Source organism: Bos indicus x Bos taurus, chromosome 6 (genome assembly GCF_003369695.1).
Source record: "Bos indicus x Bos taurus breed Angus x Brahman F1 hybrid chromosome 6, Bos_hybrid_MaternalHap_v2.0, whole genome shotgun sequence".
Lineage (NCBI taxonomy): Eukaryota > Metazoa > Chordata > Mammalia > Artiodactyla > Bovidae > Bos > Bos indicus x Bos taurus.
Window position 1 is genome coordinate 36,679,621 of NC_040081.1, and position 17,448 is coordinate 36,697,068.

Here is a 17,448-nt window from a genome sequence, read left to right on the forward strand (position 1 = left end):
TGTTGGCCTCTTTGGCAGAACAAGAAAGTGACATTTTATTGTATTTGTTCTGCTGCCTACAAATTAAGGGGGTGATTGACAGTGTTTTGAAGGAATAGAGGACTTTGTTTGCTTTTGGTGAAAAACTTTTTATTCTCTCCATAATAGAATGAATAATTGCATGGTTTTAGAGGATTAGGATGCTGATAGGAATATTTGATTTCATAATTTTAAGAGTAGTTGGTGCTATATGGAAATAAGCTTGAAATCCAGATCTTAAGCTGCTATAAAATTTGTCAGTTAAATACAGAATATGTTTGTGATTTCATGGAACAGGAAGGCCAGGCTGGCCTAAACAGTGCTACTCAGCTTCTTAAGAGTGCTGCCAGTTCTTTGTTGTGGCTTTGTTTTCTTAAAGGTGCTTCCTCTTTGGCCAGGGGCTCTTCACCCTTTCCTGAAGCACGTCTACCAGTTGGGACACATTAGGAAATGGCCCCCAAATCTGTTTCCTTCAACTTGCACTGGCAGAGAACCAGACAGCCTGTCCCCTTTCCTGAAACACAATCACCAAAGTTGTTTGTGTCTTGGGCTCTTTTCTACAAAGTCTTGAAAAATCTTCCCGAGACCTCAGCAGATTGCAATATACCAGTTTATCGCTGTGTGCAGTATCCCTCTAGATATGAGTTGCTTGACTCTCTCTGAGCTTTGTTTGGCAAAACCAAGATTCTAATATTAAAATACATAAACATTAAACCTTTTGGGCATGCATTCCAATTACATTTTGAGTTGCAAATGTTCTTTTCTCTCTTGGAAAAGTAGGGGTCTAAACTTTTCTTTTCACACTACCTTCTGATATACATGCTAATTCCAACTCATTTGGTATAAAAAGAAAATATGAAAATATAAACAATGCACAGATACATACTTGATTCTGAAAATTTACTCCCCTCCTTCACTTTCACAAACATACTCTTATCTTTCCTTTGGATGTGATAATCTATCCCATCACTTCTTCCTTTACAATGCTTAAGAAATATGACTGAGTTTAGCCCTTTATTACTTTATTTTTGGGCTGTTTTCTAGCTACTGTATTCTCTGCCAACAATGCTCACTCCTTTAATCCAACCTAAACCCTCCTACACCTTATCCCTAGTATAATCTTTATTCCAGAGCCACCAAACTATTTCACCTATCATTACTGTTGAAAAACCATTCATTGTTCTCCCTGTGGAAAGAATCAAGTCCAAATTTCTGAGCCTGAGAAACATGGCATCACAACCTGGGGCTTAGAGGCTGTTCCCCACTCTTCTTTTTAAAAAACATTTATTTATTTGGCTGCGAGAGGTCTTAATTGTGGCATGTGGCTTTCAGTTCCTTGACCAGGGATGGAACTCGAGCCACCTGCCTTGGGAGCATGGAGTCTTAGCCACTGGACCACCAGAGAAGTCCTTCCCTCTCTTCTTTTTTAAAGATCTGGGCTGCAACGCGAGAGAGTTAACTTGCATCTCACTATCATCTCTGTTATTTTCTTATCATCTCACTTTCATCTTTTGGCACACTCTTACTTCTCAGACCTTTCCCCATTCTTACATCTTCAAATCTAATGTATTTTTCAAGGCCAAGATTTTTTAAGACGAGCTGCCTCCGTGAAGCTTTTCTGACCCCTCTAGCCTGCAGCCATCTCTTACTTTGAGATCTTAATGCTTAATCTCACTTCCATTAATTTGGCCACTTTTCACTTACTTTCTCTTGTATGTCTTCAGAAGCACTGTCTCATATTATCACTTCACTTTGGGATGCTTTTATCTTGTCCCCTCAACTAAATCATTAGCTCCTTCATTCATTTATTAGTATTTACTGTGTTTACTGCCGTGCTGTGCTTAGTCACTCAGTCATGTCTGACTCTTTGCAACCCCATGGACTCTAGCAGTGTCAGGCATGATGCTCTAGTGGAGACTCCTGCCACACTCTTCATCACCCAATGGGGAAATCTGTCAAAGGTTTTAAAGTATATTAAAAGGATAATTTTTATTAACTTATCCTGGGTCTTTAACACCATGGAGTTACCAGCTATTACATGAGGCCAGTTGGACTCCCTACCTACTGGTGCTTTTATAAAAGTTGTATTTTAATATCACCATTAGAAGCAGATTCTGTAAGTGAGGTGGTGTAATGTGGTTAACTAGTAAGTGGTATAAACAAGGCTGGATCCTAGGCTCCTTTTTAACTGGAATCTAAGTGACATGAAACTGTGGTTGATTTGAACAAATGCCCTTCTTCCACTGAGACCAAGACAAGCAGCCTGCTATGGGCTGATGAGATATACTAAATATGAACTATTTTGATCCCCTCAAGGGACTTTTGGGGAGGGGGGCTGAAAGACCTCTTCAAAAGTTTACTCGAGTTTTAGAAATTAATATTTGGCGATCAAAGTTGTAAATTCAAACCTCTAGTTTTCCTTAAGTCTATAAATTCAATTTACCAATGCTATTGCTCTATTTATAAGTCTAGCAGATTTTATTATTTACTTCTAATTGATCTTTCAATGGTGTTTGATCTAATTTATAAACTTAGTTAATTTAACACTTCCAAATACTTTGTATGTAGAGGAAAAATATTCAATTTCTCTAGTGTGTTGGGAGACCCCTAGACTACCGTCACCTTCAGATTCACTGGAAGGATTTATAGAACTCAATGTATAGGTCTACTCGTAGCTAAGATTTATTACAGGAACATAGTAAAGATACACAGATAGTAAGGGAAAGACAAAGGCCGAGTCTGGAGGACGCCATCTATAAGCTCTCTTATGCGTTTCTGCTCAGAATACATGCTATTCCCCCAGCAATAGAAACTCTGCAACATGTGTGCAGTATTTTTTAAATGTTAATTTTATTTTGGAGTATAGTTTATTTACAATGTTTCATTAGTTTTATGTGTGTGGCAAAATGATTCAGTTACTCATGTACATATAATCCATTCATTTTAAGATTTTTTTCCCAGGTAGGTTATTTCAGAGTATTGAGTAGAGTTCCCCATGCTGTGCAGTAGGTCCTTGTTCTGGTGTGCAGTATTTTGGCCTGGGGAAACCACTAGGGAAAAACTAGAGCCCAAGGTTTTTCTTGGGAGCTGAGTATGTAGGCATTCATGCTCTGCCTAGCATGAACCAGAATTCCAGACTCCCAGAAGGTGAGCAGGCATTCTGCATAAACCATATTGCTTGCACAACCAGTTTAGGCAAAGTGAACCATCCTTATCAGTTAACTGTTGCATGAGAATACTCGGTGACTTAACTTCCAAATCCCAGCCAAGGGCCAATCTTGAGAGCAGGCCTTTCTAAGGATAGCAGACTCAGACCTGCTGTGTTACTTCTATTTTCTAATTTAACAAACTAAGTTTTCCCAATTGCTCAAATAATGAATATGAAGCAAATAATTGAAATTATAAATACGATAAACTGTAGTTCTTTTAAATATCCTATTATTTTCTACAAACTTAGTAGGATTTCAACTTTAAATCAAAAGCCTAAATCACTTATTTAATTACATACTTGAAATTGGACAGACAAGATTGATCTTATACTCTAATGGGTCAAATTCTATTAAATAATGTAAATATATAAAATTTCTTTTTTTATGTATAAACAAGACACAAAAATTCTTTAATATCAAAGTATTAACATAGATCTGATTATCTTAAACATTTCTATGATTACTCCCAATCCTTCCTAGAATGAAAAATGCTTTAACACTAAGGAAACTATATCACTCTTAACACTAAGCTAGTAAGGTAGCCTGACCTGGAACTGGAGATTTCTGCAGAGGTTGACTCCTTGCCCTGACCATGAATCGTAGTTGATTAGGTAACTTTAAAATGAGTTATTATCATGTCCCTGAATTTAGGTTATATATTAGCTAATTCTTCTGATTGCTGACTGAAGTCTACAATTTACCCTAGGTTAAGCATTGACTGGAAAAGGCTTTTTAAAAAAAAAAATTGTGGGAGAGAGAGACCTTAATGTAATTGTTATTTTGGTCTAAATTTAAAGCTTTTTGAACTTAAAGGAATTCTTCATTCTTTCATATTGTTGCTATCTTTTAAGACAACAGTTTTTTAGAATATTTATTAGAATACTGAGAGTCAGTTCCTAGGCAGGTTGATAAGAAGTCCGGGAGGAGGAGAAAAGGGTCTGGGACTCTCAAGGAGAAAAGGGCAAATGTTTTTTTCTATATGTCTTAGTCAGTATAACAATGTATCATGCTCAAAAGACATATTTCTCCTTAATAAGAACCTTCTGACTAATCTTTATCTTAAAATGTGTATTATGGAAGTGGGTCTGGTAAGATCTTTCTATTGTTAGTTCTAATCCTGTCATCTTAAAATGTAAATTGTGGGAGTGGGTCTAGTAAGATCTTTACAACCTTGAAACATTCTTTTGATTTATTGAAAAAGTATATAACTCCCTTTTCTAAGACTAGCAAGTGGGGCACTCTCCATCACCCTTTTGATGTCTGTGTCAGAAGCTTTCTCTGTCCCTTTTTCACTTTAATAAAACTCTGCTACACAATGCTCTTGAGTGATCAAGCCCGGTCCCTGGTCCCAAAGCTAAATCATCTTTGGAGATCGTGAATCCGTCATCGTTCACCATGAGCTATCAATACTGGATATGTGTTATGGTTTTACCTATGTAGTCACAACTTTCAAAGTAATTTTTCCCCTAATTTTTTAATATATTAAAAAAAAGAAAACAGTTGTAGGTTCACAGCAAAATTGAATGGAAGATAGACAGATTTTCCATATATCCTCTGCTCACTACCCCAAACGTACTCTCCTCCATTATCAATAGCCCCCACCAGAGTGGTTCATTTGTTCCAATCAGTGAACCTACACGGATTCATCGTCTCCCCAAGTCCATCGTTTACATTAGGGTTTACTCTTGGTGGTGTACATTTTATGTGTCCATAGACTCTGACAAACGCAGCCATCACTGTAGGGTCACACAGAAAGGTTGCCCTGCCCTAAAAATCCTCTGTGCTCCACATTCTTCCCTGTCTCACTGCACCTGGCAACCACTGACTTTTTACTGTCTGCATACTTTTACCTTTCCCTGAGTGTCATGTAGTTGGAATCATACAGTATGTAGCCTTTACATAGTGGCTTCTTTGACTTAGTAATATGCATTGAAGTTTCCTCCTTGTCTTTTCATGGTTTGATAGCTCCTTTCTTTTTGACACTGAATAATATTTCATTGTCCAGTTGTACCACAGTTTATTTATCCGTTAACCAATTGAAGGATATCTTGGTTGCTTCCAGGTTTTGACAGTTAATAACTACATCTGCTCTAATCATCTGTGTTCGAGTTTTGGTGAGGACTTAGCTTTTCAGCTCATTTGGGTAAATACTGAGGAATGTGATTGCTAGATCTGGTGGTAAGGGTATGTTTAATTTTATAAGAAACTGTGACAGTCTTCCAAAGTGGCTGTATCGATGTGAATTTCCACCAGCAATGAATGAAAGTTCCTGTACAGCATTTGATATTGTTTTAGAGTTTGACTTTTTTTTTTTTTTTGGCCACCTGATGTGAGCAGGATCTTAGTTCCCTGACCAGGGATTGAAACCAGTCCCTGGCAGTGAAAGAGCTGAGTCCCAACCACTGGACTGCTAGAGAATGTGCTGGAGTTTGGCCTTTTTAATAGGTGTGTAACGGTATCTCATTCTTGTTTTAATTTGCACTTCCATAATGACATGATGTAGAACATCTCTTCATATGCTTATTTGCTGCCTGTGTATATATCCTCTTTGGTGAGATGTTTGTTCAGGTGTTTGGTCCATTTTTTAATGTGGTTTGTTCTCTTTTTTGTTGTTGTTGTTGTTTTGTTGTTGTTTTGTTGTTGTTGTTGCTAAGTTATCTCTGACTCTTTTGCAACTCCATGGACTATAGCCCGCCAGGCTCCTCTGTCCATGGGGTTTCCCAGGCAAGAATACTGGAGTGGGTTGCTATGACCTTCTTCAGGGAATCTTCCTGACTTAGGGATCAAACCTGCATCTCCTGCATTACAAGTTTGTTGTCTTAGTATTGAGTTTTAAGAGTTCTTTAGTAAGATGCTCTTTTCCTATGGCCTCTTTCAAGATTGTTTTCTTTGTCTTTGATTTTCTGCAGTTTGAATATGACATGTCCAGGTGTAGTTTACTTGACATTTATTCTCCCTGGTGTTCTCTGAGCTTCTTGTGGTTTGTGATGAATGGTTTTAAATGCCAATTTCTGTCCTCAACAGTGATGGCAAACACATTTTTTTTTTGATGTGTTTCTATGTCTGAATTGGTTACCAAATGATTAATTGATGCTCAAGCAGCAATAATTAGTACTTGGTAGTATTGGGGAAGGGGAAATTTCTTGAGTTCTTTTTACTGGTCTAATAACTGAATTGACACAAGACAGATTAACAAGAGAATAAAACAATTTAATTTGTATGCATGAAGGGTCTCTAGAAATGGGACCGCCTGAAGCAACTGAAGCAGGCTGTTGATATATAAAGACCAAGAAATAACTATTTGCAAAGATTTAACAAAACAATTGGGTTTATGCATGGCGTATCAGATTAATGAAGAAATAACAAAGTTTACACAGCTTTCTTAGCCTCAAATTCCCCAACTCTCTTGACAAGACTGCTTTCTATTCTCCTGGTATAGGGAGGGAACGTTCATGGAGGAGATTCATTTCCCACTGAAGGGAGAAAGAGGAGGGTCTGAGGTTTTTTAAAATATTTTTTCCCACCAGCTGTTTTTCATGGAACTTTAATTCCGTGTAATCATCATGCCATTGAGGCATATTCTGTGGTAGCCTGCCCTAGACCCCAGTACTAAACTGTACTGAGGTAAGAACAACTTAGTTAAGATGCTGGCTTCACTTTGCAGGCTCAGAAATTGGATCTTTTCACTGTGTACTTATGCTAGGTTGGAACTCATAGTTGCTGATTCATGACAGTTAAACTCAAGAAGCTGAGGTGATCAGCTTGAATCAGAATGATAATTAATTGATTCTCTTAAGGGACACTCCTTCCTATGACAGAAGTACTCAGGTCACCTATACAGTCACTTCTGGGTATGAGAGTAAAGATAAGTGTATACGCTTGAGAGATGTTTTATCCAAGTAATGGAAAATGCTTGTGTCAGCTATCTCAACCTATGACAGAGGAAAACATCTTTAGGAACTGGGTGTTTCATGTTGCCCTGCTCTAACGTTGAAAATGTAGTTAAATATTCTCAAACTCTAATAATTGTGACTAGTAACGATAAAGACATGGCTTATCATTTATCATCAGTTCAGTTCAGTCGCTCAGTCATGTCTGACTCTTTGCAACCCCATGAATCGCAGCATACCAGGCCTCCCTGTCCATCACCAACTCCCGGAGTTCATCCAAACTCATGTGCATCGAGTCGGTGATGCCATCCAGCCATCTCATCCTCTGTCGTCCCCTTCTCCTCCTGCCCCCAATCCCTCCCAGGGTCTTTTCCAATGAGTCAACTCTTTGCATGAGGTGGCCAAAGTACTGGAGTTTCAGCCTTAGCATCAGTCCTTCCAATGAACACCCAGGACTGGTCTCCTTTAGAATGGACTGGTTGGATCTCCTTGCAGTCCAAGGGACTCTCAAGAGCCTTCTTCAGCACCACATTTCAAAAGCATCAATTCTTCGACGCTCAGCTTTCTTCACAGTCCAACTCTCACATCCATACATGACCACTGGAAAAACCATAGCCTTGACTAGATGGACCTTTGTTGGCAAAGTAATGTCTCTGCTTTTTAATATGCAGTCTAGGTTGGTCATAACTTTCCTTCCAAGGAGTAAGCGTCTTTTAATTTCATGGCTGCAGTCACCATTTGCAGGGATTTTGGAGCCCAGAAAAATAAAGTCAGCCACTGTTTCCCCTGTTTCCCCATCTATTTGCCATGAAGTGATGGGACTGGATGCCATGATCTTCGTTTTCTGAATGTTGAGCTTTAAGCCAACTTTTTCACTCTCCTCTTTCCCTTTCATCAAGAGGCTTTTTAGTTCCTCTTCACTTTCTGCCATAAGGGTGGTGTCATCTGCATATCTGAGGTTATTGGTATTTCTCCTGGCAATCATAGAAGGTGATAAATCATAGAAGATGTGATTTATCATTTATCATAGAACATGATTCTTCTATGCCAGAAAATTGGCTAAAAACTTCATCCTCACAAAATCTTCAGAGATAAAGATGATTACACTTTGGTAGATTAGGAAGGTTAAATGATTTATTCAAACTCATCCAAACAATTAATAAAATCCAGAGACAGAATTTGAACGTAGTATTCTCTGAGCCCTCCATACACTATCTTAGACCAGTTTTAGTTTCTATTTATTAATAGAACAAACCCTTGTGTTAACACATTAGTTTTTCTGACAGGTTACTCTAATACTAGTTATCAGTGGTTCCTGTTTAGCTTTGGCAAGTTAATAAAGGTGACTGTGCGAAGCTTTCCATGAAATTGTATAACCTGGTATGAAAATTAATAAGTAAAACCTCACTAAAATGAGGTTTTTCCAGTAGTCATGTATGGTTGTGAGAGTTGGAATATAAAGAAAGCTGAGTGCCTGAGAATTGATGGTTTTGAACTGTGGTGTTGGAGGAGACTCGTGAGAGTCTTTTGGACTGCAAGGAGATCCAACCTGTCCATCCTAAAGGAAATCAGCTGAATATTCATTGGAAGGACTGACACTGAAGCTGAAACTCCAATACTTTGGCCACCTGATGCGAAGAGCTGACTCATCAGTAAAGACCCTGATGCTGGGAAAGATTGAAGGTCGGAGGAGAAGGGGATGACAGAGGATGAGATGGTTGGATGGCATCACTGACTCAATGGACATGAATTTGAGTAAATTCCAGGAGTTGGTGGTAGACAGGGAGGCCTGGCGTGTTGCAGTCCATGGGGTCACAAAGAGTCGGACATAACTGAGTGGCTGAACTGACTGACGCTAAAAATGAAGCTGGGAGGCCAGAAGGGGGAGCTTTCATGCAGGACAACTCCACATCCATTACAGGAAGAAATGCCAATGATAGACCCAAAAGAAGCATTAACAAAGACTCATCATTTATAGTCTCCAAAAGGAAAAAGTATACATAGCATCTCCAGGAAAAGATGTGTATCATGCCTCCTAGAGGAAATCCACTTCCTAGCAACTCAGTCAGTGAGAAACCATCATCACTCTGAACTCTCACTTTTCTCCAAGGGACTTTGATTCAAAACAACCTCTTGCAACATCCCCTCTTTTCTCCATGTTTCTTTTTTAAAATAATGTTTCTTTCCTTTGTTCATTGGGCTTGCCTATGGTTTCTGCCATGAGTTGTTTGTCCCAAATTGTAATTCTCTGCTACACCCAGATAAACCCCTCCTTTTTTGCCAGGAAAGTAGTTGACTTTTATTTTTAAAATCAGTAGTAGAATATTTTAAACAGATAAAAATATAGAGCATATTGTAATAAATGGGCTTCCCTGGTGGTTCAGTGGTAAAGAATCCGCCTGCAATGAAGGAGATAAGGATGCGCCGGTTCTATCCCTGGGTCGGGAAGATCCCCTGGAGGAAGGCATGGCAACCCACTCCGGTATTCTCTCCTGGAGAATCCCATGGACATAGGAGCCTGGTGGGCTGCAGTCCACAGGTTCACAAAGAGTCGGACACAACTGAAGTGACTGAGCACAGCACACATAAAAATATGAGCATACTGTAATAAATAGTTATGTACCTACCATGAGGATTTAATGCATTGACATCTGTCTATTTTCTACAAAGAAATTCTTTAAAAATATAAATCAAACAAGTCACTTTTCTTCTTGAAACACTCCACTGGTTTTCTACATTTAAATAAAAGCTCAAAGACCCAGTGAGCCACTAGGCCCTACACCATCTGCCTCCCCATCAGCCGTCACCCTGTCTCCTAACATTCTCTTTCCCATTACAGATGCCCTAGCCTGTTTACCTTGCTGGTCCATGGAGATGCCAAGCACTTCCAGTCTGAGGGCTTTGGGCCTATTGCTCCCTCTGTAGCACCATTCTGATCTCAGTGTGCTCTTTTGAGTTTAGTTGTATGACTGTGGTATAAAACAGTCGTTATATTGTCTCATTCATCTTACAATTTTATGATTTTCTCTGATTATGTAGATGTTTGTCTCTCATGTTCAAAAAATCCAGAGGTAAGCATTCCAGAGACAGTATACCAATTTCCTGGTTTCAGGAACTCACATTCCTTCTATCTTTTTACTTTGCTATCTGTGGTTTCTATTCTGAGTCATCTCACTGTCCATGATAGTGATAGCTATTAGGAATGCCAGTCCTGTTTGAATTTCAGCCCAGAGGAAAGAGGAAGCAGGAAAGAGCATTCCAGGTTTCTAAGAAATGTTGGGTAAAGGAAGAAATGGAAACCTGAGTTTTTTATTTTTTAATGTTTTTTGAAGTTAAAACTTTGATGTCAGAAAAAAAAAAGAATCCCAAAACTTTGTTGTCTAAGTAAAATCTCATCTACCTTCATGGGAGCCTCAGAGGACAATAATAAAGTATTCTTTTAAACTTATTTCTAATCACCATACTAGTAAAACTGTAGTTAAGCTTGATCTTTTTGTGCCACCTGTGGCCCAGGAGAGTTTAGCTCCTTTTTGTTTGTTTTAGCAATAGAAACATTTTTAAAAATTAAAAATGGATGCACAACTTCAATATTTTAAAAATGTATTTTTAAATGTTAAAATTTATATATTTACTTATTAGGAAGTTAGTATAAGCAGTATTTTTGATGAGCACAGAGATGTTGTGTAATTTTTTATAGTTGTAGAAAGTCTCTGAAATAAATTTATTTCTAAATTTGGTTGTGTAGTATTGAGAAAAATCTGATTCAGAGACTAGTAGTCAGAAATGGCTTCAGGTTTTGAAGTTTTGTTCATCTTACAATTTTATGATTTTCTCTGATTAAACAGAGATGAAAAGGGAAAATTTATTCTGAGATACATATAAAAATGACACAGGTTAACACATAGGCTTCCAGTGTGGTAGATAGTACATGAGAAGGCACAGGAAGTGTGTTTTTATACAATTTCTTAAGTGTCTTAAATGAATAGATAAATACACATATATGTTTTCAAACTGTGGTGCTAGAGAAGACACTTGAGAGTCCCTTGAACTGCAAGGAGATCAAAACTAGTCAATCCTAAAGGAAATAAACCCTGAATATTCATTGGAAGGACTGATGCTGAAGCTGAAACTCCAATACTTTGGCCATCTGATGTGAAGAGCTGACTCATTGGAAAAGATCCTGATGCTAAAAAGATTGAAGGCAGGAGGAGAAGGGGCAACAGAGGATGAGATGGTTATATAGCATCACTGACCCAACGGACATGAGTTTGAGCAAACTGTGGGAGATAGTGGAGGACAGAGGCACCTGGGGTGCTGCAGTCCATGGGGTCATAGAGTCGGTAACTTAGTGACTGAACAACAACATATATATATATATATACACAAAAATATATATAATATATATGTAATGTATATAATATACTATATATAAAATAAATATATAAAATGAGCATATTGTTGTTGTTGATTGGCTTGAAACTGCTCTAAAACTGCTTTATTGAAATTTGGATACCACACATGTTAATTGTACAATTCAATGAATTTTCATAAATTTATAGAGTTGTGTAACCATTACTGATCTAATTTTAGAACTTTTCTATTACCTCAAAAAGCTCGCAACAAACTTATGCTTACTGGTGCCAGTTGTACCCTCTCTGCTTCCTTCCCCTCTTTACCTGAGAGGAGTAGATGGTCTGAGAGCTGGTGTCTTAATGCCTGTGTAAAAGTATCCATGATCTGTGTTCCTGTAAACAGTGTCTGAACATAACTGTAGAACTTGTAGTCAAAGATAAAAATTAAAAGTGATTTTGTTGTTGAGAGGCCTGTGAGCTGATTCATTGTAAGTACTGTGTAATAATGCATAACTGGGACTGAATTGTGTTATATGTCGAACTGGAATGTTCATATGTATCAGAGGACAATTCTTCTGATGTCCAGAGTTTTCACTACATAATGCTGTTTTGTTTTTTTGGCTGTGCTGGGTCTTTGTTGCTGCAAGGGCTTTTCTCAAGTTGTGGCAAGTAGGAGCCACTTTCTAATTGCAGTGTGTGGGCTTCTCATTATGGTGGCTTTTCTTGTTGCAGAGCATAGGCTCTAGGCCCGCGGGCTTCAGGGGTTGTGGCACATGAGCTGTAGAGCACAGGCTCAGTAGCTGTGGTGCATGGGCTCAGTTGCTCTGTGGCATGTGGGATCTTCCTGGATCAGGGATAGAATCCGTGTCTCCTGCATTGGCAGGCAGATTCTTTACCACTGAGCCACCCGGGAAGCCCAACGCTTTCTTGTTGACTGGCAAGTTGCAGATGACATTCTCTGTGGCTTTGGATGCCTGCCAGAGGGAAGACTTACAATTCCCAACAAATTTGAAGGCATGCTTGCTAGATACGATACTTGACATTAAGTAAGCAGGTTCACTATACACAGTGTGTAATCAAAGAACTATCTTTCACAAACTCTTATCTTTGTTTCTGACAGAACACTTGCAGTTTCTACAAAACTGCTGTAAAAGTTGGCCTCAGTAAAAGTTGTTTATCTCTCAGTAAAAGTAGTAACACTATACAGGAGTTCCCCCCACCTGCTTTTGACAGATTGACTCCATGGGATTTAAAACTTCCTTTTTTTCTTGAGTTGATAAGGTGACAAAGCTCTTTTGAAACAGATACAGGTGAGATATACCAGGTGGACTAAGCAGGTGTGAAACAGGCCCTGGGGTAGGGTAGCTGACCTTATTGATAAAGTAGTGACAAGGGACAGTCAGTTACATCATAATGTACTAAGGTATGTTACAGAAGGAAAGAAGTGATACAAAGGATGGGTTTGGGCAAAAGCCCGTGAGACTATAGAGACTTCTTCCTTGACTAGCAAATGAGGTCACCCTGCAAGCTGTGCGGGCAAGACAGGAGTGGAGCTCACGTAGTTCTCTGGCTGACCCTGCTGCTGAAACAGCAACCGCAGAGCAACTAAGCCCACTCACCGCAACTACTGAGCCTGTGCTCTAGAGCCCAGGCGCCACAACTACTGCACCTAGAGAGTAGCCCCTGCTCCTTCTGTAGCACCAGTCTGTGATGATCCTCTGTTGGTTGTTGTCAGCTTCCAGTGGCTGGTCACCATGCTCATCATCTTCAAGCCCTCGTCTCCTTTGCAGATCTTCTTAAACTACCTCTGCCCTGTGCGTTCCTTAGGAGTTCCTGGGCCAAATGCCTTGTTGGTGTTGCAAGTTGTCTTGACTGCTTTACGACCCATTTTGAACTTGAGTAAGAAAATTGCTTGAATTTACTTTTTGTCTAACGTCTTTTCCCTAGTCCAAAATAAATATAAAATAAACAGCAACTAATAAATCATTAGCAAAAAACATAAAGTGAGAAATGTGCATTAAAATGACATATAACCACATTTATTTAAGAATGTATTCCAATTTCAAACAGCAAATTTCAACAGTGCAAAACCACAGTTACTTTTGCAACAACCTAAGCATATTAAAAAGCAGAGACATTACTTGACCAACAAAGGTCCAGCTAGTCAAGGCTATGGTTTTTCCAGTGGTCATGTATGGATGCAAGAGTTGGACTGTGAAGAAAGCTGAGCGCCGAAGAATTGATGCTTTTGAACTGTGGTGTTGGAGAAGACTCTTGAGAGTCCCTTGGACTGCAAGAAGATCCAACCAATCCATTCTGAAGGAGCTCAGCCCTGGGATTTCTTTGGAAGGAATGATGCTAAAGCTGAAACTCCAGTACTTTGGCCACCTCATGCAAAGAGTTGACTCATTGGAAAAGACTCTGATGCTGGGAGGGATTGGGGGCAGGAGGAGAAGGGGACGGCAGAGGATGAGATAGCTGGATGGTATCACCGACTCGATGGACATGAGTTTGAGTAAACTACGGGAGTTGGTGATGGACAGGGAGGCCTGGTGTGCTGCCAGGGCAAATCATGGGGTTATTGCGATTCATGGGGTCGCAAAGAGTCGGACATGACTGAGCGACTGAACTGAACTGAACTGAATGGTATTGAGTTGTAAGGATTCTGTATATATTTTGAATACAAATTGTTCCTCTACTCCATACATTTTTTAAAAGGCATAGGTAATATTTGTGTTTAATTTCATTTACAGAATGAAACCAAAATGTATAAATATTATTTATGATGTGGGGGTATCATTGAGGATTAACAACCTCAATCGTAGAGGTTGTTATGAGATGTACAGTTTGCAAATATTTTCTCTTAGTCTGTGACTCATATGTTCTTTTTTTTTTTTTTTTTGGTGGCCAAAGTACTGGAGTTTCAGCTTCAACATCAGTCCTACCAATGAACACCCAGGACTGATCTCCTTGCAGTCCAAGGGATTCTCAAGAGTTTCTCCAACACCACAGTTCAAAAGCATCAATTCTTTGGTGCTCAGCTTTCTTTATAGTCTCTCACATCCATACATGACCACTGGAAAAACCATAGCCTTGACTAGACGAACCTTTGTTGGCAAAGTAATGTCTCTGCTTTTTAATATGCAGTCTAGGTTGGTCATAACTTTCCTTCCAAGGAGTAAGCGTCTTTTAACTTCCTGGCTGCAACACCATCTGCAGTGATTTTGGAGCCCAGAAAAATAAAGTCAGCCACTGTTTCCCCTGTTTCCCCATCTATTTGCCATGAAGTGATGGGACCAGATGCCATGATCTTCGTTTTCTGAATGTTGAGTTTTAAGCCAACTTTTTCAGTCTCCTCTTTCACTTTTATCAAGAAGCTCTTTAGTTCTTCTTCACTTTCTGCCATAAGGGTGGTGTCATCTGAAACTCCAATACTTTGGCTGACTCATTTGAAAAGACTCTGATGCTGGGAAAGACTGAGGGCAGGAGGGAAAGACTGAGGGCAGGAGGAAAAGGGGACAGCAGAGGATGAGATGGTTGGATGGCATCACCGACTCAATGGACATGGGTTTGAGTGAACTCCAGGAGTTGGTGATGGACAGGGAGGCCTGGCGTGCTGCGGTTCATGGGGTCGCAGAGTCAAGACACGACTGAGCAACTGAACTGAACTGACTGAACTGAATGGCAAAAACGGTTTAAAAACAATATTTAAATAAAAGGTTTGTGAAGTCCTAAAGCCTGTTCTTGGCGTTCTAGGATTATTATACCATAATTTGCAACCTATTGCTAGGAAGTGTTTGAGTGGCATTTAAACTCAGCAAGCTGAGTATCTCATTTTTAGCAGAATCCCGGACTGATGGAGTTGGAAAGGACCTAAAACTTAAGCAGAATTAACACTTCTAATTCTGTAAATAAACTCCTGCATGTTTGAATGACTTAATTGCAATGCTGTATGAAACATTTTATGGAGCACTGGAGGCACAGCTGGATTTGAGGACAAACAAAAACACCAGGAGTCAGAAGTTCAGTTAAGGCAGGAGTACAAAAAAATCAATGTTTCCTGATAAGACTAGGGATTTATTTGCTGGCTCATGATAAACAACAGGTTAAGCATCAAAGAAGAGTAAGGAAGAACTCTAAACTCTGTAGAAACCAGGCTTTAAAAATAGAAATTCACCTCAATGACTGTTGTAAATACTAACAAAGAAAAAGAATTCATGCTGATAAGGGAATTGTATTGTGTTCAGTATTTGAGGGTTAACTTTGTACATTTACCTCAAACTATGCCATGCCTCATTTGCATTTGTGATTTATGTATATTTCTTTTTGTTTACCTCTTTAAACTTATTCATTCATTTAACACTGAATTTATTGAGTACCTATTTAAAGCTAGAAACTAACCTTAAAAATTAATTCTCACTCTTATAAAGAAAATACATAAGTAGCAGTTATAAAATTATGGAGTAAGTACTCTAACATATTTTATAAGTAGGTATATTTTTGAGTATAAAAATACCATGAAAAAAAAGTTGTTTTTTTGGAAAGATCAATAAAGCTTTAACTATATTGACTAAGGAAAAACAGAAACCACTAAAAGCAGAAATGAAAGTGGGGTCATTACTATAAATTTTATAGAAATAAAAATAATATAAAAGGATACTATGAAGAATTGTTTGTCAACAAATTGGGTAACCTAGGTAAGGTGGACACATTGCTAGAAAAATACAATCTGCCAAAACCAACTCATGAAGAAATAGAAAATCTGAACAGACTTATAACTAGGAAGGAGATTGAATCAGTAATTAAAAACCTCCCAAACAAAGAAAAGCAATGGACAAAATGGCTTGACAGGTAGATTCTGCCAAATATTTAAATAACTAACTCTTCCAAAAAACCTGAATCTTCCTAATTCATCTGTGAGATCAACAGCCCCCTGATACTAAAGCCACACAGAGACACTCTAGAGAAAACTAAATCACTATCCCTTGTGAATATAGATGCAAAAGTTCTCAATATAATACTCACAAGTTTAATTGAGCACCATATTAAATGGATTATATGCCATGACCAGGTAGGATTTAACCCTGGAATATGAGGATGGTTCAACATAGGAAAATCAATGTAATACACCATATTAACATAATGAAGGGAAGAAATTACATGATCATCTTAATTGATGCAGAAAAAGCATTTGACAAAATTCAGTACCTTTTATGATTAAAAAAAAAAAAGAAACCTCAAACTAGAAGTAGAAGGATACTTCCTTAACCTAAGGGCCATATATGAAAAACCCATAGCTAACATCTTACTCAATGGTGAAAGACAAAGCCTTTTCCCTAAAATTAGGAATGAGACAAAGATGCCTGCTTTTGTCACTTCTGTTCAGCAAAGGCTTCCCAGGTGACTCAATGACAAAGAATCCACCTGCCAAGCGGGAGAAGTGGGTTCAATCCCTGGGTCCAATCCCTGGGTTGGGAAGATCCCCTGGAGAAGGAAATGGCAACCCACTCCAGTGTTCTTGCCTGGAGAATCTCAGGGACAGCAGAGCCTGGTGGGCTGCCGTCTATGGGGGTCGCACAGAGTCGGACACGATTGAAGCGACTTAGCAGCAGCAGCAGCAGCAGCAGCCAGTCTTTTTGCCTGGGAAATCCCATGAACAGATGTGAAATTTTTTTTTCACTGATTTTTTAAAACTTCTGAATCGTTTGAATCACTTGAAACGAGACGCATAATTCTTATATTAAAAAAGAATTTTTAAATAAATGAAGTTCCCAAAGGGTCAGTTAGCCAGTTTAACTTTCTATGTTAAGGATAGTTGTCAAAAAAGATACCCCACTAGATGAAGATTTCTCTTCCAACTCTGAAAATATGCTATTAACATCACACAAATCTTTTTTCAGTCTTGCAGTGGTTTCAAGTGAGAGCAGTGCATCCCCCGCCCCTCTCAGAGACGATGTTTAGAGATGTCTGCTACCCTTT

General features: G+C 38.8%; 1 protein-coding gene across 6 annotated transcripts in view; it reads left to right on the forward strand.

Moving 5' to 3' along the window:
* Positions 1 to 17,448, forward strand: part of ABCG2 (ATP binding cassette subfamily G member 2 (Junior blood group)) — a 127,627-nt gene that overhangs the window by 20,890 nt on the left and 89,289 nt on the right. The window lies entirely within an intron of this gene.